The 25,679-nt window shown below is 36.7% G+C and overlaps 1 pseudogene across 1 annotated transcript in view; it reads right to left on the bottom strand.

The window, feature by feature from the left end:
- LOC308422631 (polyadenylate-binding protein 4-like) overlaps window positions 1-25,679 on the bottom strand; it is a 51,669-nt pseudogene that overhangs the window by 11,386 nt on the left and 14,604 nt on the right. Inside the window, exon 2 of the transcript in view lies at window positions 18,078-18,141. The product of the transcript in view is annotated as a polyadenylate-binding protein 4-like (transcript). The remainder of the gene's footprint in view (window positions 1-18,077; window positions 18,142-25,679) is intronic.

Genomic DNA, 25,679 nt, shown 5'->3' with positions numbered 1-25,679 from the left:
CTGATATTCCACCTCACACTAGTCAGAATGGCTAAGATCTAAACCCAGAAGACAGAAGATGCTTGTGAGGATATGGAGATATCCCTCCATTGTTGTTTTGATTGTGAACTGTTACAACTATGTTGTAAAACAGTCTGGAGGCTCCTCAGAAAATTATACAGAGTACTCTCTTAATAGCCAGCTAATCCACTTCTGGACATATACCCAAAATATTCTCCAACATATAATAAGGACACATGCTCCACCATGTTCCTAGCAGCCTTATTTATAATATCCATAAGCTAGAAAGAACCGAGATATCCTTCAACAGAGAAATGGATACAGAAATTGTGGTACATGTGCTGTGAGTAACAATGATGTTATGAAATTTTTAGGCAAAGGGATGAAACTAAAAGCTATCATCATGAGTGAGGAAACCCAGTCACAAAAGTACACACATAGTAAGCAATGACTGATTAGCTGATACTAGACCCAGAACACTCTGAATACCTAAGAAACAATTCACAGACTTTGGAAGCTCAAAAAGAAGGAAGGCCAAAATGGGAATACCTCAGTCCTTCTTAGAAAAGAGAACACTCATGGGAGGAAATACAGGGACAAATTGAGGAACAGGTATTGAAGAAAAGATAATTCATGGACTGCTTCACCTTGGGATCCACCTCATATGCAGCCTCCAAGCACTATTAATGATGCCAAGAAGTGCTTACTGGCAGGGACCAGACATAAATGCCTCCTCAGGAGCTCTTCCAGAGCCATACAGATACAGCTGAGTATGCTTGCAGCTAACTATCAGACTAAATATGGGGACACCAATGAAGGTTCTATAACAAAGATCTAAAGGAGCAGAAAGTGTTTGAAACCTGTGGGAAGAACAACATTATTAACCAACTAAACCCTCCACAACTTCCCTGTACTAAAACACCTACTATTGAGGACACATGGAGAGACCCATGACTCCAGTTGCATATGTAGCATAAAATAGCAGTGTATAGCTTCAATTTGTGAAAAGGCCTTTGGTCTAGTGAGGGCATGTTTTTCTAATGTAGGGGATTACAAAGGCAATGAGTTGGAGAAAGTTATTTTGGACACAAAAGGAGTGGTAAAGGGGATCATAGCAGGGAGAAGGGGATATCATTTAAAATGTAAATACAGAGAGTAATAAGAAGAAAGAAAGAAAGAAAGAAAGAAAGAAAGAAAGAAAGAAAGAAAGAAAGAGAAGAAAGAAAAAAAGACAGGAATCATGCTGCATGGGAAGAGAGGCTTTGGTGTCCAGTAACAATTTCAATGAGGTCACATGATGACTCTACAAAAAATGGCAAAATGGGAGAAATACAGTGTTTTTAGAATAGCTTTCTGGGAGCTTAGTCCTATGCTCTGAATCCTAGCTCCCTCTGAGTCTGTTGATAGGAAACTGCATTAGCAGAGACAAGGCTTGGTCTTGTGAGACCCAAAAGGACATGCATTATATACTCACTAATATGTGGATATTAGCCAAAAATAAAGTACAGAATAACCAAGATGTAGTCCACAGAACTCAAAAAGGTGAATAAACTGAAAGGCCCAAGTGAGGATGCCTCAGTCCGCTTTGGGAGAGAGAAAAAACGGAACCACAAGGTGGGAGGGAGGGAGGGACCAGGGAGGGAAAGGGGACAGGATAAGGAGGGGAACATGATCTTGTATTGCTTGAGGGGAAAATGACTGAAGCCCCGAGGGCCAGCAGAAAAAAAATGGAAAAAGATCTCGGGAGGTCGATTGTTGGGAGGACCCTCCAGATTAGACCAGATACCAGGGAAGTAAGAAACCCTCAAGATTAAAAGGTAAGAGGACCCTTGATGTAATGCCCAACAGTGAGGAGGGGAAACTTGTAGACCCCACCTCAAGCAGAAAGATGGGGCATCAAATGAGGGATGGTATTGCTATCCCACAGTCAACATTCTTACCCATAATTGTCCCTTATTTAAAAAAAATGAAAAAAAAAAAAAAAACTCTGCAGGAATGTAAATGGAGAAGAGCTCGAGGAAAAGAAGTTCCAGGAAATGGTTCCAAATGGGATCCAGCTCAAGGGCAGGTCCCAAGGCCTGACCCTATTACTGAGGCTATGGAGTGCTCACCAAAAGGGACCTATCATGACTGCCCTCAGAAAGACCCAACAAGAAGCTGGAAGAGTGGTAATAAAAATAAGAATGCCAGTTGACTTTAGATACAGCATCCACACCAAAACTATCTGTGTTGATTGTGATGATGATAGAACAGCAGAAGAGGCCTGGGTTGTTTGTACAGTGATGCACATAGAAGACATTCATGAAATAGAACAGGTATTCGCTATAGTTTTACAATATACAGAGCATCCTTCAGTTGACCACTGTTACTTGAGGACAGTTATTGACTATGGTTGGAAATGAACTTAAAACTTTATATGCAAGAACTGCCCACTTGGGTCCTTCTTCATGCAACAATCTGATGCCCAAAGGAAAGTTACTATTTTCTTCTTAAATTCTGTTTCTTTAGTCAAAATCTTATTACACATAAGATCAGCAGTATTATGTGATAGCATCATTATTAATGATTTCTAGCAAGGTAGAAACCTTCCTTCAGTCTCAGCTCATGTCTTGTAATCCTTATGGTGTTTCAGAGAAACATATTTTAATTGTATATTTTATTTATTTATTTACATTTCAAATGCTACCTTCTTTCCCAGTTTCCCCTCTGCAAACTTTCTAGCCCATCCTTCCTTACACTGTTTCTATGAGTGTGCTCCCCCACTCACCTACCCACTCCCTCCCGCCTCCCTACCCTGGAATTCCTGTACTCTGAAGCATGATGCTTCACAGGACCAAGGGACTGCCCTCATATTGATGACAGATAAGACCCTTTCAGCTCCATCAGTCCTTATTTTAACTCTTCCACTGCAGTCCCTGTGATCAGTCCAATAGTTGGCTTCTAGCACCTGCATCTGAACTGGTAAGGATCTAGTAGAGCCTCTCAAGAGACAGCTATACAGGCTCCTGTCACCAAGTATTTTTGGCATTAGCAACAGTATCTGAGTTTGGTGTCCACAGGTAGGATGGGTCCCCAGGTGGGGCAGCCTAAGGACAGCCTTTCCTTCAGTCTCTGCTCCAGTCTTTGTCCCTGTATTTCTTTTAGACAGGATCAATTCTAGGTTAAAATTTTGGAGACAGGTGGGAAGCCCTATCCCTTAACCAGGGGGTCATGGCTAGCCTCTGGATATAGTCTCAACAGGTTCTTCCTTCCCTTTATGGGGTATTTCAGTTAACAACAGAAACTGGGAAAATTCAAAATATCATCAGATCCTACTACAAAATCTCATACTCAACAAAACTGGAAAATCTGGAGGAAATGGACAATTTTCTAGACACGTAACAAAAACCCAGAATAGCGAAAACTTCTCATCAATAAAAGAACATCAGAGAAATATTTTTAGGTGTGGTGTGTGTGTGTGTGTGTGTGTGTGTGTGTGTGTGTGTATTTAAAGATTTTCTTTTATCTCACTATAGGAGAGCAGGAGCCAGCTAGAAAACTGCCATTTTGTTCAGTTTATGTGAATTCTAGGTTGTTGAATTCTGTCTTCACTGTTTCATGGAATACACTTTACACAATTTCACTGAATACACTTTACAGCATTTCACTGAATACAGTTTACAAAATTTCAGTGATTCTTGAGGAAGCACTATGAAGATAGAAATCTTCTTGTAGGAGAGAGAAATTAAATCTAAAGTTGGAATAATAACAATTTTGTCTATTACTTGGGTCCAAGTTATAGATGCTATTCATTAAGGTAGGAAAAGAAAGAACAATGTGATGCATGCGCTGAACACATTCTAGGCGTTGTTAAAATGATTTTGTTTATAAAACTAAGTTAAATCATACATTAAATTGAAAATTATTCTAACTCATCTACAATATGTGTCCAATATACTCTTCTTGGATAATTTAAGTTTTATTTCTTCAATTTTTATTTAATATTTACCTCAATGTTCTTAATGTTATAGCATCATAATGAGTCAAACTCATATACTCTGAAGTACTTTTTTTAAGAATAAATAAGTAAATAGCAAGTCTTTTCTCATATTCCATTTTTTTCTTTTTATAAGAAATAGATTCTATGTTATTGAACAGATGGTAATATTCATAAAATTATGGGAAATTACTGTAAAATTAAAATATTCTATTTCATATTGAAAGTGCATATAAAAATTTTTTATTGAATATTTATAACTCTTTTCATAACTCATGAAACCAAATTCACATATATCTTAAGGCACCCTGAAATCATGGATAAGAAAGGAAAGTATATGATGTACTGTTCAAGACCAGTAAAAGATTAATGTTTGTGTAGGTTATTAGCATGCCCAGGCACTTGAAATTTGTGTTATTTTTGCTTGGTCAGGTAAAGCTAAGTTGCTCCCAGAGTAGAGATGTTATTTTTCTTTTTAAATTTGCCTAAAATTCACAGAACATTCCAGGAATGTATTCATACACAGAGCAAAAAGGTACACTCATTAATCTTACCTGTCCAGAAATTGGGGCTATCAAAACCTACTAACTGATCTAATCTAAAGTGTGCTTATAAATGTTGCTAAAGATTTTATTCTAGAAGACACTCTCATACTTTATAGCTTCAAGAGAATCTGAGAATTAGAAATGAAATCAAGGTTCTTTGTTTCCTCCCTTCCCGCCTACTTTAATTTTTAATTATTTTTATTGATTATTTGTATTTATTTACATTTCATATGTTATCCCCCTTCCCAGTTTCCCCTCCACAAATCCCCTAATACATCCACCTCTTCCTGCTTTCTCTGACTATACACTGCTGTCCCATTGGAGTTCCAACTTGCATTTTCTTGACAACTGATTTTAGGCATTTTCATCAACTTATTATCCATTTCATATTTTCATGCACTTTCACATATCTACTGAAAATAATCACCTTTACAGTATATATAGATATTTTCTCATTTTTGACTATTTTTCTTAATGGCATTTGTAGATGTTTGTGTTTCTGTGAAGTCTCCTGTTGGAACATCATGACTAAGAAGCAAGCAAGGGTTTATTCAGCTTACATTTCCACATTGCTGTTTAACACCAAAGGAAGTCAGGACTGGACCTTAAGCAGGTAATTAAGCAGGAAATGATGCAGAGGCCATGGAGGGATGTTACTTACTGACTTGCTCCCCTGGCTTGCTCAGCCTGCTTTCTTATAGAACCTAGGTCTACCAGCCCAGGGATGGTACTACCCACAATGGGCTGAGCCCTCTCCATTTGATCACTAGTTTAGAAAATGCCTTACAGCTGGATCTTATGGGGGCATTTCCTCAACTGAGGCTCCTTTCTCTGTGATAACTCCAGCTTGTGTCAAGTTGACACAAAACCAGCCAGTACACCATATTTTTCTCATATTGGGTGAGGTCACTTGTTTCTTTGTTATTATGACTTTGGGTAAATAGAACTTCTTAATTTCAATGGAGTTAATTTAATAATTTTTTTCTTTGATTCTTGGTACTTTTGCCTTTAATGTAAACACACTGTGTATAGTCCAGAAGAGCTTCTGTGTTTTATTTAAACCATTTTCTTTGTTTTGATATTGTACTTATATCTGTAATCTGCTTAAAATATTACAGAGGAACCAAGGTGTTTACCATCTTGATAAACAATTGTTTCAGCAGTGTTCATTGTAGGATTTTCTTGTCTCTCCATACTTAAAGGCTGCCTTGTCATTTACCAGGTTCCAGATAGAAAACTATAAAGCCAGAGTTTCTTGTTAAATAATGTTCCTCTCATATTTACTATTGGTTTATGACATTGTTCAGCCACATAAACATGCACAGCAAAAACTGATTTCTCACCAGCCATCCCTTTTCACTGACAGTGTATGGTAACCAACTGTCTGTATTGAGTCAGAGCCTTGAAGTACCTCCATTCTGCCTATTCAATATACAGTTTAATATCATAGATGTGGTGTGTTTGAGTGTCCAAACTAATGGAAACAACGAGTTTGCTATTAAAGGTTTCCTCTAATTAGTGATGCATATAAAGCTTATGTCTAAAATAACTCTGAATAAGACAAACATAAATATGACACATCAGCTTTAGTGGTCAATTAATTGGGAAGCTATAAATGTATTTAAAAATTACAAAATATTTATTATATATTAGCCAATAATACCATACACAAGCATATTTAAGCCTAAAATGTTCAGTTGGCAGGTTCTCATCATGAGTAAAATAGTGAATGGAGGCTCCATGGAATGTTCTCCTTCTGTTTTTCTGCAGCCAACAGAGCAGAATATGGGAGAATATGCGGTATTCAGTCTTATAACCACTTGTGATGCAAAACTACCATACTTGGAGCTCACGGATTTCTAAGATTATGGGCACTAGCTTATATAGAATTATAGGACCCATACTATGGTGATTTGCTGCCTGCTGCAATGTTCTTCTGGCATTAGACCAGTCTAGTCAATTGCAGGTGATGCTTATTGAAGTATAAGTCTGTCCAACTATAATTATTGATGTCTGCTTGGTACTAGAGTGGATTCAGTGGGCTGTCTACAGGCACTGGTCTGGGTGTAGCAGTTACTGGGATCCTGGTAGTGTATAGCTTCACAAGCTAGGCACTAAGTCTCATGTATGATTCCCTATTCTGCCTCTCAATGTGTACTTACCCTATCCTATGGGAATGGTATGTTGGATGCATATCTTTGGCTGCCAGACTACAAGTTCACAACAGTGGAATCTCTGCCCAGTTCTACATCTCCCACAGCTAAACTGAAACAATATTCCAATTTTAATGTATGTATTTGATTCCCTCTTCCAAGTGACTGGGTCTCTTCTGCCCTGTACTACTTGGAATTAGGAAAAGCATGACACAGGCATTTTTTTTTTTCTTTCCTTCTACTTGTGTCTTTATAACTATGCTTAAAATCAGTCATTTTTTCTGTAGTTCTGAGTTAAGTAGTTTCCTTTGAAAATAGCTTTTCCATTGATATTTCTGTGAGGAGAGGGAGGGCTGTTGGACAACATTGTTCAGCTGTTCTCTAGCTGCTTCCACTTTCATTTTGAAATGTAATGACATTTTATTGCTATGTAATATATCAGCATTCTAAACAAGTGAAATGTTTAGATGTTTACCACATGCAGGTAAGAGCCCACCTCAAGAATGTGTGTTTCATTACATTAGGTTTAAATCCCTTTTTGCCTCTGGTATATTCCTAAGTGTGGAACACATCTGCTGGCCGGATTTCACAATGACCTTCAGGTAAATGTTGGCCGGCCACATTGCTTAGATGAGTGATTATGCCCTGCTCTAAACTTCTTTCCTCTCAGCCTCTGTTCTGCTGCTAATTGTTGCCTTTGATCAAGCTGTAATTGATTGTATCCAGGAGTACTTTTGGTTTCTTTTTTCTTTCTTTCTTTCTTTCTTTCTTTCTTTCTTTCTTTCTTTTTCTTTATTTCTTTTTTATTTATTTATTTTTTTGATTTGCTCTTAATGCACTTAGACCTAGAGGGGAAACCCTTCTAATAGTTACTGTACATTTGGAAGTGTCCAGAGAAAAGCTGACTGAGAAAACCATAAGAGTTAATGTTATAAGACTTTTATCACTATTTCAATTTAAAATCAGATGTTTTTTTAAATAGTGTGATTTTTTAATTCCAAAGTTCCTGGTTCATGTTGTCCTTGTCAGATTCTTCTACATCCATCTTCTTTATGCACAACTGAGCATCACTGCTCAAATTGTTAGCATGGCGTCCTTTAAAAGCTGACTAGATAATTATTTGTTTGGCAGGTGCTGTAAGATTTAAACTTAACCATTGTTCTCAGAGTTTTGCAGATAATGAAGCCACTAAAGAAAATCTATGTGAACGAGTCTCCTAAATTGAGTGATCTCAGTTTGACTTACTTTCCTCTGCCTTGCTCTAAGGACACGTGCCCCAGGATATGAGTAGTCTGGAGCTATTTCATTTGCCAGGCAAGTGTGAGAACCTCTGTTGGTAAAGCTGGGTGTGTTAGCACAACGTATCTGTAACCCAAACCTACAGCAAGATGAAACAGAGAGAGGGATGGCCCTGTACATTATTTTATAAAGCCCTCTCATCAAATGGCTTGGTCCAAACCAGAGTAGGTATGTTCTATAGGATGTAAAGAAAACATGTGACAAGTCAATTTCCTACTACATTTCTATTAATGTTTTCTAAATACACAAGCACACTCATGTGATCATGTGAATACAACCAACTGCCAAGCAAAAGGTTCCAGGTAAGTGCATCAAAATTACTGGAAATTAGAAATGGTACATGTTATACATTTAAATGAAATTAACATAAGAATTCATGAAATTATTATTAGTTCAATATTTATCTGCAAATAAAGAAAAAGAGGGTATGGATAGGTGGGTGAGATAGACATGGGGGTGTTAGAGGCATGCATGGATATAAACATGATCATATACATTGTATGAAGTTTTCAAAATAAATAAAATATTACATTAACAATAAAAATGAATGATAGATGGTTAAAGATAACTTTCTGTGCCACTTCATCTTAAAAGGTTTCTCCCTTGGTAGTGTTGGGGGAAGGCTTCATGTATGAATACTCTCAGTGTCTCAAATAGATACAAAATAATGATATAACATTTCATTTAGTTTATATCGTCTATATAAAACTGTAAGTTAATAAACCATCATGCCATATTCATCCTCACATATGCTAATTTCATTCTATTATAAATACCCTTTTTCTTTGAAAATTTCTAGTTTCTAAATGTGAAGCTAATGCTCAGAAGTGCGACATAGTTTTTACAGGACAATCAAGAAGACAAAGATAAATATTACTACATAGACTTCTGGTTTCAAGCAATCTGGAGTAAGTTCCTCTTATAGCATCGATTTGACATGGCTTCTCCATTGTGAAAGCCATTCAACCATGAACCAATCAGAGACTGTCACTGAAAGGCAACACTGAATGTTGGTTGCACATCAAAGTAGCCAAGTCAATTCAGTGGAACCTGATAGACTTTAGACAACTGTGTTGTGGGGTGTCCACCTGAAGGGGCTCTATAGCCTTGGGTTTAAGCCAATAGAAAGTATTTATTAGCTTGCCAGCAACTATAGTGGGTATTGAGAATCCCAATGTAGTTCTGAGCCTTTCTCTGGATTAACTTTTAAGCACAAACACCATGTTCTGGATTGACACAGTTTATTGAATGAGAACAGTTAGCCAAATTTTCAAAATTTACCACCAAAACTACAAAAGTCAATAAAAAGTGTTAATATGTTTAGAGGGTTTCCTAGAATTATGGACTTTGTGGATTAGTTCTTCACTTTCATTTTGCTCGGTGGTATATGTGCTGGGTTTTATGGTGTGAATGGTGCTCCTGTCATTGAGTCAGTTATGCCAAAGTCTATGAAACTCTAGGATCCTGTAACAACTGCTGGGTATATATTTGCAAAAATAAATAAATACATTCTAAAATTTATGATCACATCTCATTTACTGGTTTCCAAGACTGCTTTCTTATTTATTTCCTGTAAATGACCTTGTGACAGTTTGAATAGCCACCAGCTTAAAACCAAGTCACAAGACAAAACATCACTAGTTTTAACATCTATGTATATCTAGAATAATTAGCCTAATGATTGTTTGCATGTAAATTTTAGAAGCAAAGAATTAGTTAAAATTATTTTTAAAATTGAGACTTTTAGGAAGCAGGAAATGAATAATTTAAATCCACAGCAGCTGAGAAGGTGAAAGAAAAGGAAGAATCACTGATTGGTCAAATCCTTCCCTGGCAAGCTCCGTGGACATTCATTCTGTCTTTAATTTTCTCTCTTATTAATTGCTCCTGACTCACTCCCCTTTGACAAACCAGGATTTTGTTGTCTGCATAGAGGGACAAAATACAAGCTGATCTTGATGAGCCCTGACTCATTCTAGTCACCATTGTGATGAAAAAAAACTGGTACCCAGCTTCCTTCCTATCCATTCATAAGTACTGACCATGCTTCTCCCTCCTCCTGCTTAACTAGGGGCTAGAAACAATGGTTCTAGTTGAACATCATCTGTAAACTCTAATTAAAGTCACATCTCTAAATTGATCGTTGCTTCCTCAAGGTTCTTTTCCTTCAGTATTTGTCACAGCAATGTAAGTCTGAGTAAAGCAGTAAAAAGCAGGCGTCGGTTTCACATATTCTAGGTTATAATATTGATTTAATGTCTTTCATTCTGTGCCAAGGCACAGAATGAATAGACTGTACAATATCCACAGCTGGTGAGTGATGGGGTTAAGATTTAAGTTCACCATCCTTGTTCTGACTCCAATCTCTTTTGGTATAACATTATAGTACTGTTAGGCATATGTACTCTCAACAGTATTATTCAAGTTCACTGCATTCTTCTGATTCTCCCATTTGCTTTACTGTCAGACACTCGAAAAGCATCACTCTGGTGTGATTAATTACTTTTGTTCTTGACAAATTTGAGGATTATACTTCATTTCCCAAATTTTCAAGATCAAGTTTCTGCATCCTCTATTTTAGTATGTTCTTAATGACATTCTAGGTGCTGAGGTTGCATTTAAATTGCATTTTTAAATTGGTAATTTAAAAATTTACAACTTTTTCTCAAGGCTTTTTATTTAAAAATGTCAATAATATTTATGGTCGGTTTTGTGGTTCATGTTTTCAATGTTTATAGAATGCTATTATCCTTGGTTGAAACTTAACAAAAGAGAAACTTTGTGTAATGCATTTTCTATCTGTGAGTTACACATATTTGAATTATCTGTGAATCAAGAATATTCTTGGAAACATGTGCATATTTTGAACAAATGCAGGTTTTCCATGTTAATTGTTTCCCAACAATACAATAAAATATGATCTTAATAACAATTTAGTTCTATATTTGGTATCATAAGCAGAACTACTGGGTGAGTTGGCTCCCTCAAGCCCTCTGGATCACATCAGTTGCTCAGCAATCAAGGGCCAGGTCAATCAACAGAATTTAGAATGTTATAAGGCTGGTGGACATATATTACAGCATATTCTCTGCATGTCAACAAGTTGTGAGTCACTGTATGAATTACAGTCTACTGGAAAAAAAAACCTTCATGAGAATTGGGAAATGCACTAAAGAAAGATAAAACTTAAGCAGCAGTTTAATATAATGTTCATTTATTAGAGTAATAGTAGCAAATTCTACCTTAAGGCCTATAGCCTCGATAGTAATGGTTTACATTGTAGTTAATAGGACCAGGCATGGTTTCCATCTTGAGGAATGGGATTTACAGACAATATGAAAGCAGTTGTTTACTTCCAGAATATTCCTGCCACTGCAGCAGCAATGACACTGTTGTTCCAGGCTAATTGCTACTGTCATTATCAGGCTTCCAAGATGTGTAAGATTGTTGAAGACTTCTTCCCTTGTAACATAAATACAACCCTGTAGCACTCTGAATGGCAGCCAGAAGGGATGCGGCTTTCAGATCTGGACTAATGTGATTTCTACATGTTCTATAACATGATTATGTGGTTTTTCTGCAATGAGCTCTAACCATGTAGTTTTAGAGAGTAACCAAGAACAATGGCAATAGCCTGTAATGTTTGGGGGATTCTATGAGACCCACTTGAAAAGAGGTAACAAGTTCCTGGCATTTGGAATCATATTTGATATCATTATATTTAAATTTTATTTAATCATTTTTAGACTCCAGATTTTATTCCCTTCCCAGTCTACCCTCTGACATTTCCACATCCCACACTTCCTCCTCCTCATCTCCACGAGGATAACCCCACTCTCTGACCCCTTATTCCACCAGACCTCCATATTCCCTGGGGCTTCAGGTCTCTTGAGGTAAGGTGCTTCTTCTCTGACTGAATCCAGACCGGGCAGTCCTCTGCTGTATATGTGTTGGAGGTTGCATATCAGCTGTGTATGCTGCCTTGTTGGTGGTCCAGTGTCTGAGAGATCTCAGGGGTCCAGGTTAATGGAGACTGATGGTCCTCCTACAGGGTCCCCCTCCTCCTCAGCTTCTTCCAGCTTTTCCCCAGTTCAAGCTCAGTGGTCACCAGCTTCTGTCCATTGGTTGGGTGTAAATATCTGCATCTGACTCATTCAGCTGCTTGTTTGGCCTTTTAGAGAGCAGTCATGATAGGTCCCTTTTGATAAGGATTTCCTAGTCTCAGTAATAGTATCAGAACTTGGAGCCTCCCCTTCATCTGGATTCCAGTTTGGTTCTGTCCCTGGATCTCCTTTCCCTCAGGCTCTTCTCCATTTCCATCTCTGCAGTTCTTTTAGACAGGAAAAATTATGGGTCAGAGTTTTTGACTATGGAATGGCAACCCAATCACTCACTTGATGCTCTGTCTTTCTACAGGACATGGGCTCTACAAGTTCCCTCTCCTCACTGTAGGTCATTTTATGTAAGATCCCCTTCCCCCTTTTGAGTCCTGAGAGTATGTCTCCTCCACAGTCTCTGGTGTATTCTGGAGGGTGCTCCCCACTCCTACTTCCCAAAATTGTACGTTTCCATTCCCCCCACCCAATACCTGATCATGTATTCCTCTTCCCCTCCCTGTCCTGTTTGCCACCCAAGACCCTCCCTCCTTCACCCTTCTGTGATTGCTTTTTTTCCTCTCCCAAGTGAGATCTCTCTCCCACTTCAGATAGTTAACTTTTTTGAGTTCTGTGAACTGTAATTCTAAGTATTCTGTTATTCGGTACTCCTTTTTCTTCCTTTCTTTCTTTCTTTCTTTCTTTCTTTCTTTCTTTTTTTCTTTTCTTTATTTCTTCCTTTCTTCTTTTTTTTTGCTAATATCCATGTATTAGTAATTATACACCATGCATGTCCTTTTTTTAGTCTGAGTTACCTCACTCAGGGTGTATTTTCTTGTTCCATCCGTTGCCGTTAGATTGATTTCCAAAATAGTTTTTACCAGTTTGCAATTTCACCAGCAATGGAGGAGTGTTCCTTTTTTTCTACATTCTTGGAAGCATCTGTCATCACCTGAGGTTTTTATCTTAGTCATTATGACTGATGTAAGGTGAAATATCAGGGTCATTTTGATTTGCATTTCCCTGATCACTAAAAACTTTGAACATTTCCTTTTGTGCTTCTTCGCCATTCAAGATTCCCATGTTGTGAATTTTCTGTTTATTTTATACTCTATTTGTGTTTGGATTGAGCTTTAAAATATACAAGAAAAGTTACCATTATTTTATTTTTTTGAATTTTATTGAATTTTATTTACCTTTCAAATGTTATCCCCTTTCTCCACTCTCACATCTCTCCTCTCCATCCACTTGCTTTAATGAATCTGCTCCTTCTCCCAACCAGCCTCTCCACCTCAGTGCCTTGAAATTCCCCTACAGTGGAAAAATCTTCTCCTGTTGATGCCAAAGAATGCCATCCTCTGCTACATATGCAACTGGAGCCGTGGGTCTCTCCATGTGTGCTCAATGGTTGTTGTTTTAGGCCCTGGGAGCTCTGGAGGGTTTGGTTAGTTGATAATGTTGTTCTTCCCATTGGTTGCAAACCCTTTCAGCTCCTTCAGCCTTTTCTCTAGCTCCTTCATTGGGGTCCCTGTGTTCAGTCTCATGTTTAGCTGCAAGCATCCTCAACTGTATCTGTGTGCCTCTGGCAGAACCTCTAAGGAGGTATCTATATCTGGCTCCTGCAAGTAAACACTACTTGGCATCAGCAACAGGGCTTAGGTTTGGTGGCTGCATATGGGATGAATCCCCAGGTGAGGCAGTCTCTGTATGATCTTTTCATAAATCTGTGCACCTCTATTTGCTTCTATATTTCCTCCCATGAGTGCTTTGTTTTCCCTTCTAAGATGGACTGAGGCATCCACATTCTGACCTTCCTTCTTTTTGAGCTTTATAAGGTCTGTGAACTGTTTCTTCGTATTCAGAGCTTTTGGGGGATAGTATCTGCTTATCAGTGTGTGCACTACCATGTGTGTTCTTTTGTGATTGGGTTACCTTACTCAGGATGTTAGCTTCTAGTTCTATCCATTTCCCTAAGAATTTCAAGAAGTCGTTGTTTCTAATAGCTGAATAGTACTCCATTGTGTAAATGTACCACAATTTCTGTATTCATTTCTCTGTTGGGGAATATCTGGGTTCTTTCCAGCTTCTGACTATTATAAATATGGCTGCTAGGAAAATAGCAGACAATGTGTCCTTGTTATAGGTTTGAGAGTTTTTTGGGTATATGTCCAGGAGTATAATAGCTGGGGTTTCAGGTAGTACTATGTCCAATTTTCTGGGAAACCACCAGACTGATTTCCAGAGTGGTTGTCACAGCTTGCAATCCCACCAACAAGAGAGATGTGTTCTTCTTTCTCCACTTCCTTGCTAGCATCTTCTGTCTCCTGAGTTTTTGAACTAAGCCATTCTTACTGGTGTGAGGTGGAATCTCCGGGTTGGTTTGAATTGCATTTCTCTGATGATTAGGGATGTTGAACATTTCTTTGGGTGCTTCTCAGCCATTCAATATTCCTAAGTTGAGTTTGCTTTCATTTTTATAGCTAATTCCCATTAAATTCGATAAATGAGTATCACTACATGACAAGATATTGACAGAACTTCAAGAAAAAAAATGAATTTCCTAAATGCTTTAAATAATTGAGTGTTTATGCATGCTTTAAAAATTCTCTCTCTCTCTCTCTCTCTCTCTCTCTCTCTCTCTCTCTCTGTGTGTGTGTGTGTGTGTGCATTTGTGTGTGAGCCTATGAATGTGTGTTTTTTATGTGTGCAGTTTCAGAGGTTTGCTTTTGAATGTGGAAGTCACAGGCCAGTGTTGAATGTCATTTTACAAATTTTAGAACTTTTTCTTTATTGAATAATCATCAAATGCTGTGTATATTTTCTGTTGATATCCTTTCTCCACCATGTTATGGGATGGATATTTATTACATGGACATTCTAATGAAACCCCCTAATGACCAAAGTAACAACATTTGGAAGTGGGGAGATCAGAGGGTTTAGATTTATTTGTAATAATGTACCAGGAAGGGTTTGTTATCCTTCTAAGAGCAGAAAGAAAGACCAAGAGGGCCTATGGTTTCTCTCTCTTCAATTAGAAATCAGTAATTCTCTTCCTTTCCTTTTATTTCATAAATTCCAAAGTTCTGAAAAAAAGAATTTTACAATGTAGTCTAAACTGATTTGTTAGAGAAATATGATTTGAAATAAAGGAAACTATTTGAAGAACTAATGGTTAAGATGCTTCACCCATAGCCCTCTGGGAATATTACATAGCTCAGGATCACATCAGTTGTTCAGCAATCAAGGCCCAGGTCAATTAGCAGAATTTAGAATCTTATAAGAATTGTATATGACAGCTTATCCCACATTAACCACTTTTTGCAGACACACCCTATCATCACTTTCTACATTTCTGAGATGTAATGAGTTCATACTTAGTCTCAATACAGTAATGAATAACAGTATTTCTATTTTTATAGTAATGAAGCAATACAATAATAGTAAATTAACCAGGACCGTAAATGTAGTAATAATTCTATCACTTTGTGTAGTAAAACAGCACATCTCCAAGCCATTATAAATCCAAGCCCTCCCTTTGTGCATCCTGATACAGGTTTTAAGATGGGTTTAAAGCTTCAGTTTATTGAGTGTGTGGTTAACACACTAAAGTAGAGCCCTACTTGTGGTGCTTCTCTTGAGATAGATACTTCGTTTTTTTAGACTTATGTTGTTTGTTCTCCAGTTTTACTTCTCATATTTCCAAAGCTAACATTGTAAGGAAGGCCAGTTCTATAATATGATCATGCAAGCATTGCAAGCCAAAATTTAAAAAAAAATCTTAAACATCATAAGCCTATGACATTTTGAAAAATACCATCACTTTCTTAAAAAAAACAGTATTGTTTGGTTTATGTAATGTAGTCAATGAGCACTAAGTTAAAAAGTCTTTGGACACTTATAGATCTTCAAGCAATTGGAAAAGCCTGAATATTAAGGAGAAATCAATGATTAATCAACAGAAGCAGGTCACAATGCAGATTGCCTACAGAAAGAAAAACACAATTTATCTACAAACCAATAAAATAAATAGAATAGAACCTTTAGATAACACTAAAATTGTAAATTAAAAAATGGGAATTTGAAATAGTATAAAATTATCTTACCGTCATCATTACAAGAGTAAAACAAAGTTATTAATTGGATGCTAGCCATTGACATGCTAAACCAGGACCCACGAATGGAACCCTCGAAAAGAGATCTTAAGAGTAATGACTCCAAAAGAGGTGTAGTTGGCAAGACAATATAATTGGGTATATTTTAGATAGGCAAACTGCAGAGCTTTTGAGAGGATGGATGATGATGACCCAGGAATGAGTCCAAAATAAAATGAGAGGACATGAAAAAAATTTAACGATTCCTAGGAAGCAGCATGAGCAATGTGTTTCTTGGCTCTTGGGTAAAAAGTCCTTTGGGGCCGGCTGAGTTTTCACTGAACAGGATTAGAAATGGGACAAAACTTCTTAATATATATTAATTGGGAAATATCAATGAAAATTTCTTATTTAGAAAAATACTTGTAAATAAAAGGAACATTAGCCAAAATAATGGAAGATGGAGGTGGCAAAGCTATTTCATAGAGAGAGTTAGCACAATAGACTTGCCATGTTGCACTGAAGGTTCTTAAGGAAAGTTTGGTTTGTAATGTATAACCCTGCTTTAAAAAGAATAAACATAGTATATTAATATATAAACAAAAATGAAATAAATGGTAGAAAGTTTGAAGTCATTATAGAAAGGAATAAAGTACTAAGCATTGAATAAGGAAAATAAAATTGTTTTTGTTGCCTTGTTCTTTTGGGGACAGTCTTATGCTATAGCTTAGGCCGATCTGGGATTCAAAAATAACTAAGGCTTGCCTCAAATTCACTAAAATCTTCTTGTTTCAGCCTCCTTGGTGCTAGGACTACATGTATGTTGCACAACATCCCATATACAGAAAAACCTTTAAGCCCACTGACTTTTATGAAATTGTGAAGGATCTCGACAGGACAAGAAATCTTTCCTTCCCAAGATGGACCTTATCCTTCCATTTAAGAGCAGCTTTTTTAATTTAGTTAGGTTAATGGTCATGAAGGTAGAGACTAGTGCCAACTGTGAATGACAATAAACATGTACAAGAGCTTAAGGAACCAACATCAACTCTAGAATTTAGCCACTCGTGTATCGTACAGTCATACTCAAAAGGCAGCCAGCTTCAGGGCCAGAACATAGAGTTTGGCATTTGTCAGAGATTGGAACAAGATGTAAGAACCATTTAAAAAAGCATATGGGCCAGGCAAGATCGCTCATCAGGTAATAATGCCTACTGTCAAGCCCTATGACCTTAGTTTATTCCTAGTACCTACTTGGTAGAAGGGGGAACCAACTCTAAAGGTAAATAATGATATGTGCCTTCCCATAAGTAAATGTAGTAAGTATTTAAAAGAAGCATTTGCTTGAAAAGACATAAAGAGCAATTAGATAACTTTTAGTAGAGAACTGAACTATAAAATTGTAGTGTAAAAGAGTGTAAGTAACTAATGGCCTCAATTTTATCTACTTACAGATTTCAGTCACTGATGTAAAAGTATTTACTGTCCTGTTAAAATATGAATATAATTTCTGCATAAGAAATATCCATTAAAAGGAAAAAGCATCATCAAAAGCAATTTTATCACTAAAGGAAGTAGTCTACCTTCAAGCCAATCAGAGCCAAGCTAAATTTAGCCCCCAACTGGATTAGAAAATGCAAATCATTCTTCAAGTGACAGCTAATGTTCCAGGGCCATCACAGGACATCATGCTCTGCAGCTGAGGATAAACATGGAGAGGTCAGAACATAGAAGAGACCACACTCTTCCTTTTTCTTTATTAAGCTGTTCAAAGTGAGATGAGGGAGACTGATTGTTTACACAGAGAACAGGCACAGAAACAATCTGATATGCCTCTTCTTATTTTAGACAGATTACTTCCTTTCTGAGATAGGACTCCAACTCAGAATGTTAACCATTTCTAGTGAGACAACACTGACTTTCTCTCTTCTAGGAATGAAGGCACTTCTGTGCAGTTAATGATGCCCGACAGCAAATAGACACCTAGAAAACAGGTTATGCAATTTGAATTATAGTTTTCAAAAACTACCAAAGAAGACACTAATAGTGGAAAAATATGTAACAATAAGTAAACATGTCAAATACCAGCAAGTTTGCCTCCTCGAGTTTTCTGAATACATATAATTATTTTATAGAAAGAAAGTGAAGCAATAGCTGTGCTTTCTAACTTCATACCACAATATACCTAAGTATCAAGATGTAAACTAGGGAGACATTAAAGTAATAAAATGAAAAGACTATAGCAATGTAGAGAAGCCCTTTATTTCTGCTGCTCAGACTGCACAGAAGGTTACAGTTTTCAAGTGTCTGCTAGCTATATCATTTCTATTGGTTTGATCATATTTTTGTTTGTTTCTTTAAAAAGACATTTATGGTCATATTAGCACCTGTGAGAACAAACAACTCAAACAACTCAAAGAAACCTTATGTTAAATAGTTAAGTTCGTGCTGTCTATTCATATTTTTATTTTAGAATTTGCGATTATGATGTTTAGATCCATAATTCAATAAAAAGTTGTTTTGATATATTAAGTTACAAATGTTAAAATATTAAAGTAAGAAGAGCAGTAAAGTAGTAATCATAAAATTACAAAGTAAAAATGCAAGCATCGTTGGTTTTTATATCAAAACAATTTTTTATCCAATTCTAGCAAGGAAATAAACTATAATATAGATTGTTTTCTTCTTTTTATTTTTAAAGTATAACGTATTATGAAAATATTATTTTAATATCAGCAGCTTACCAGGAAGTTGACTTGGATTTTGTTCTTCCTTTCTTAACTAAGTAATCAGTTTAAGGAAAAAGAAATACAGAAAGAGGGTCCCAGGCAGTATATCAAAGAGGGGTCTTTAGCAAATCATCTGATAGAAGAGCAGAAATAATTTAAAAGATTTAAGAAAAGGAATCCAAGGTACCAGCTAAAAGTACCCTTTTTGTTGCTGTTGTTGAACTGTACTAAAAACAGTTAGGTTCAGTGCTGTGTGGAGCAGATGAAAATTCAAAAAGTAAGTGAGTCATGAAATGTGCAAACCAGGAAGTCAGGGAAGAAGAATTAGTGGTCACTTGGGGTGAGAAACTAGACAATTATATCAGAAGAGGCAATAAAAATCATTTAGGCTATAGTCTCCATATATGGAAAGTTTAAGAAAACAAAAGACTGGGGCTCAGAAGTGTAAAAGGAAGCCTACCTTGTGCCAGGAAATGTGGGGTTGAGGGGGAAAGAATGGGAAAACAGAAAGACAACAGTCCAGCTGACTTCAAAGAAATTCATGATGGTCTCCTCACCAGCTTTCTATTCTCATTCTTTCTCCAGCTACCACCTATGATGCCTCTTTACTGAGGAGGAGACCAAGGCTCAGGGCATTTATCTCTTGTCTTTTTTAATGTTGTTTCAAATAGTTACATCAGTTTGAAAGATTTAATATTTTGCAATAGTTCTCAAGTGAATACTTCTAACTCAGATATTCTACCCAGACATATCCAAAGATCTAGATGGCTTACCACCCCACCTTTTCTCCTTTTCTTTCTTTCTCTCTCTTTCTTTCTCTCTCTTTCTTTCTCTCTCTCTCTCTCTCTCTCTCTCTCTCTCTCTCTCTCTCTCTCTCTCTCTCTCTCTCTCTCTCATGATCTCTTTTCTTCAGTCCCTCCATCCCTCCATCTCCCCTTCCTTGTGTGTGTGTGTATATCTGTCTGTCCATCAGTCTATCTTCCAAATACATAAAATTTGTTTAGAAATCTTACTGACTCTGCTTTAATATGTATTCTAAGTCGAAATATTTCTTATTGTCTCTGTTGATATCTCAGTGTGAGATCCAGGAGCAATTCTCTGTTGCAGGTCTATCTGTTGTAGTTTCCAGTGACTGAATATAGGCAAAGACACAAGTGTAGTGTTTAAATATCCATAATAATATTATCTCAAAAAACTCTCTTATATAATTTGTATTGATACTGCACATGTATGTGTGCATAAGAGAGTCAGGGGTACATTTATGTTTCATGTGGTGCACACAAATCATTGCAAACATGTAGAGGCTAGTTAACTTTTGAGAGTTGATCTCCTCTTCCCCTTATGTGAAGTACTGTCTCATTGTTTCTGCCATTGAACTATATTCCAGGCTAGCTGGCCTCAGAGCTAATTGGTGATCCTTGGTTCCCACCTTGCTCTCATAGTGCCAGGGTGTGTGTTGTCACATCAGGCTCTCTTTTGATTCCAGGGATCTGAACTTTGACTGTCAGGCTGATACTTCAATGTCACTGGTCCATCTTTTATAATCTTCCTTTTCATTATGCTGATCACAGACAAAGATCAAATTCCACAAAGGTCTGTCTCCTAAAGAATGTCAATTTCCACATTGGCCAGTATTTATCATCTGTCTTTATATTGAAAATTACAATAACATTTAGTAACTGAAACATAAACATTGGCTTTTCTCACAGATTATATTGCTTATAGTTTCTCCTGGGAATACTGGTGGACATAGATACAGCTCCCGTCCCATTTGAACAGGCAACTGAGACAGGGTTCTTTTCCAGCATCATACCTATCTTCCTTTGGAGAACTCAAGTCTTCACTAACTTTGATAAAATGTCTTCTATTCTTCATTTTGTGGTCCTCTTAGTAAACTTCCATAAGGGTCCTGATGAGATGGTGTTTACCACTGGTATGGTTTTCACTGTTGGTTCAAAAGCAAATGAGCAGAAATGATGCTTTCAAGAAGTTTAGAGACAGGCAAGTAACACTTTGTATAAATACAGTTTGAAAACGTCATAACTATCACTTTTATTGTTTCTGTAGACTATATATAAATCGTCAAACATAGCTCATAGTGAACACTACAGAGGATAAAAGTCTATTTCTGGAGAGACATATATACTATATGTAGTACTGCTTAGCACTGCCCAGTAGAACTGTTTTTCCTTTGAAAATAAAACATACTATATCAGAATAAGAATTAAATATGTCATTTGGGGGTAACACCAAGAGGGCTACTCTCATTAACAGCTTTTGACTGTATTCATGTGTGCTGTCTGTATATGGTGATGAGCACTGATAGATAAAAAATGCTTGTTCAGGGTCTGTTGAGTTGACATAGAGAGAATCACATCATGAACTTGCTAGTACCTATACACTAAGCCATAAGGATGGTTGTGAGAAACAGTACTGCTTCATGTAATGAAAGTAGCATATACTGTGGATAATATATCCACAGTACACTGAAAAAATATTTTTTCTTTAGCATACTCTTGGAGAAGTCATTTTATTCTAGCCCTTTATATTTGGGGTGGGGGGAGTTCTAAACTCTATTGAAACATTGATGTTTTAAGTTTTCAGTTTTAATATTTTGCCATCTCTAATTTCAGACTCATAATATATTAAAAGTCTTAATTTAAATGAGAAAAAAATCAAGCAATGCACTAAGAAATGTCAATTATTAAAAGATCAAGCACACAGTGTATTTCAAATCATGAGAGGCTTGAGAAAACAGATTCATGTTCTGAGGAAGTCAATAGCTCAATTACACTTGCTGTGTGTGTGTCTCTGTGTGTGTGTGTGTATGTGTGTGTGTGTGTGTGTGTGTGTGTGTGTGTGTATACAATACCGAATACCTAATGACTTTTAAAAATGTATAATCAATTTGTGAGAAAATCTTGGTAACCAGTGACTAAAAGAGTTATATTAATTAGACAGTAGTCAATAGTTCTGCACAGTGTCAAAAACTATGCCAAAGTCTCATACTGAAATGGTTCTAAATGTCAGGAATAAAGGGAAATCTGGGTATCAGTGCCATCTACACAGCTACTCCTGGTGCTGAACAATAATAGGCTCATAAAAATTACCATAAGGACTTTAATTTAACAAATCTGATCTAGACATAGCCAGTACTCACCAAGTCTGCTAACAGTAGACACTAACAGAAAATTCACAATGTGTTCCTATTGCCTGGATGAATTAGATAAAAACATGTTGATATGTTTAGAAGAAAAGGGACTCTCTGTGGTAATTCTTAGTACTTTCTTTGTCATGTGACTAAAGGCATTAGAACACAACATCTCACTAATGATGCAGACTTCCTATAAAGTAGCAATTGAGAAGTAATGACATTGGAGGCACTCTTCAAGAGCAGAGGGAATGCATTGTGGGTTGTCTTTCTAATATTACTCATTTCTATGTCAGTGTCCAAAGATTCAGGATGAGAGATGGTTATACTTGGGACTCAAATATGTAAGAACACTATGGGGAACATTTTCTAATTGGGCACAAATTAATGTGCAAAGCAATTCCAGGACCATAACTAATGTTACCTAATGTGATCTTGACCAGATGGCATGAGTCAATAGTTCAATCTACCCAAAAAGCACAAAATGGAAGATCATTTGAATGCAGAAATCCTATCCAGTGTAGCCAGCAGAAAAAGAATAACTAAAGCAAATATTTTGTAACTGGCTATATATTAACCATACTCAGCTATATAAGGCAAATAATAACCTCTAACTAATGATCTAAAATACAGTGTCTAACCAATTAGTATGTCTTAGACTATAACATAACTCCTCACATCCAAATTGAAAAAGATTGCTAAATATATGTATCATAAGAGAGTCTGAAGTTATAGATTCATAATTATTAAAAGAAAAAAAAAACTATACACACATCAAGGTTTCAATAAAATTCAGAAACCCCTAAAATAAAATGTTGGAAAAAGTTATTTTCAGAACTTCTGAGCATAATGGATAAAAAAAATTTGTGCATATTTTATCCAGTGCACTGTGGATGCCTTAGCCAAAAGATTCACACAGGTTTGTCACTTTGATTAGAGGCTTGCATTCTGTTCCCCGTCCCCGCCTCAGGCAGAACTAGAGATGAGTCACTGCCTGATCCAGAATCAACTTATTTCTTCAGAAGCCATAAAAATAAGGACATCATCAGAAAGGCAATATTACAGTTGATCAAAGCTGGATGTTTTCCTTTGGTTATTCACGTCTAATATTGTAGCAGCTACCACGACTTCATTATTGTACCTTGAAGAGTCTAAAAATATTGGGTATTTAATATCTCTGTAGAGCTCGTTTTGCTTTAGGTTCTTAATGTTCACATTTTGGAGAATTGGGGAGGTTTTCGTGGCCCACTCAATTACTCTGTTCTACTCTTAATTACTAACCTTCTCTGAGATTCTGACATTTGCAATGACACTTCTGTTTACCAGCAAAGGGAATCTGTCCACAGAGTAAAACTTGAGCTAAGATATTAATTGTGACACCCCCTCAAACAGATGTTTGCAAGATGTGGATTTTTTAGGCACAGACTTTCATTTCTCTTGGCTGTGTTTTCTCAACTATATTATTTATTATTTTTAGGTGACAACATTTGTAGCTATAAACCCCCTTCTCAGTCTTTCATACTTTCTTCAAGCATTGAATAACTCATAATTTCAAATACCCAAAGGGATCTATACTTGTGGTGATTGACAAATGACTAATATTAGGTTAATCCATGAGTCACAATCACACAAGTACACATTTTAGTATAAAACTTAGACCAATTTTAAGAACAAACTTCTGTCATTTTTTTCTATATGTTACCATTCTCAGGATTCCTACAAAGTATGCAATAGTGAATAACATAAACAACCACACCCTATACTGTACAGATTCAATTTGGGACCTATCCAAATATAAACCACTAAAGAAAAGAAATCGGGTTTTAACAAAAGATAAGGGCTGATACTAGCTGAATGACCAGATACTTAGTGAATAAAATTCTAGGTCTTTTTTAGCATGTATAAAAGGGAGATTTTGTTGCTCACTTCCCTAGTTTCATTTTGTTACTACAACAAAACACCTGGGAAAAGGAAATTTAAGAAAGTACCTATCTTGTTGTACTGGCTGGTTTTATGTGAACTTGACAAGCTGGAATTATCACAGAGAAAGGAGCCTCAGTTGAGGAAATGCCTCCATGAGATCCATCTGTAAGGCATTTTCTCAAATAGTGATCAAGGAGGGAGGGCCCAGTCCATTGTGGGTTGTGCCATCCATGGGCTGGTAGACCTGGGTTTTATAAGAAAGCAGGCTGAGCAAGCCATGGGAAGCAAGCCAGTAAGTGACATCCCTCTATGGCCTATGCATCAGCTCCTGTTTCCTGACTGCTTGAGTTCCAGTCCTGACTTCCTTTAGTGATAAACAGCAATGTGGAAGTGTAAACTGAATAAACCCTTTGCTCCCCAACTTGCTTCTTGGTGATGATGTTTGTGCAGGAACACTAACTAAGACACTTAGCTCATAGTTTCTGGTTATAATCCATCATAATTTTGACTGCACAGTGACAAGATCTGAAATCATCCAGTCACATGATAGGCACAGGATGAGCAGACAGTAATGAAGTATGCATACTAATTTACTTGCCTTCTTGAAGAGTATGATTTCCACTTTTGTGTCTTTCTGGAACTTTTGCCTAGAGTGTGATGCTGCCCATAGAGGGCTGGGTCTTCCCATATATAAGAACTTAAAAGATACACTCTTACCATCAACACAGAGACATGCTAATCAGTGTAGATAATGGCTCCATGAGACTCTTCATGATTTGAGGTTGTACCAAGCTGACAATTAAAGTGAATTAGCACACCCATTTACATCAATCAAACATAGCAATTCTAACTTGGAGCTAAGAATTACTGAGCATTATCTCTCCAAAAACCTTAGGCCAGTACAGGTGTCCTGGTTTGGAACAGTTTATATTCATATTTTTCTTCCAGTTTGATTTTCTGTGAAGAGGTAAATAGATAGAAACAAATTACTGATCAGCTTAATTACTTGCAAATGAGGAGACTCAATATTTTTCTTTAAGAAAAAGATTGGTATTTCACATGAATCCGCAATCCTCTACCATGAATAACTTATGAGAGAGTAGGCACAGGAGTTACTTTCCTTGGTGCCCTGAGTAAATATTTAGCAATTGTAGTATAAGAATGGAAGCTCAAATTGATTTACAGTTTGACAAGTTATAATTCAACCTGTCAAAAAAGGCTTGACAGCAGTGACCTGATAGCTGTGGAAGTCTGTATAGTAGCTACTTGCATTCATCAAAATACTTGCATTCATCGAAATAAAATGCAGAGAATAGACAAGAATAGACGGGAAGCAGATCAAGGGCTATAAACAATAAGGCTGACTTAATGGTAATACACATTTTCCACAGGAGTACCACATATAAAAGACTGACAACTTAAAATACACACACACACACACACACACACACACACGCACGCACACACACACACACTTGTTTTATATGTATAGATGTTTTACCTGCATACATGTTTATATACCTTGTGTGTAAAATGCCTGAAGAGGCAAAAGAAGGCTTTGCTCCCTTGGAATTGAAGTTACAGGATGGTTGTGATCTACCATATAAGTGCTGGGAATTTAACCTGAGACTTCTGAAATATTCTGCTTCTTTAACAACTAACCTATTTCTGCAGCCCAAGGAATCAGAACTTTTCAAACCAGTGCAACCAACTGTTCC

Source organism: Micromys minutus, assembly GCF_963924665.1.
Source record: "Micromys minutus genome assembly, chromosome: 7".
NCBI lineage: Eukaryota > Metazoa > Chordata > Mammalia > Rodentia > Muridae > Micromys > Micromys minutus.
Note: the sequence above shows the minus strand (reverse complement) of the source record. Positions and strands in the feature narration are given on the sequence as shown.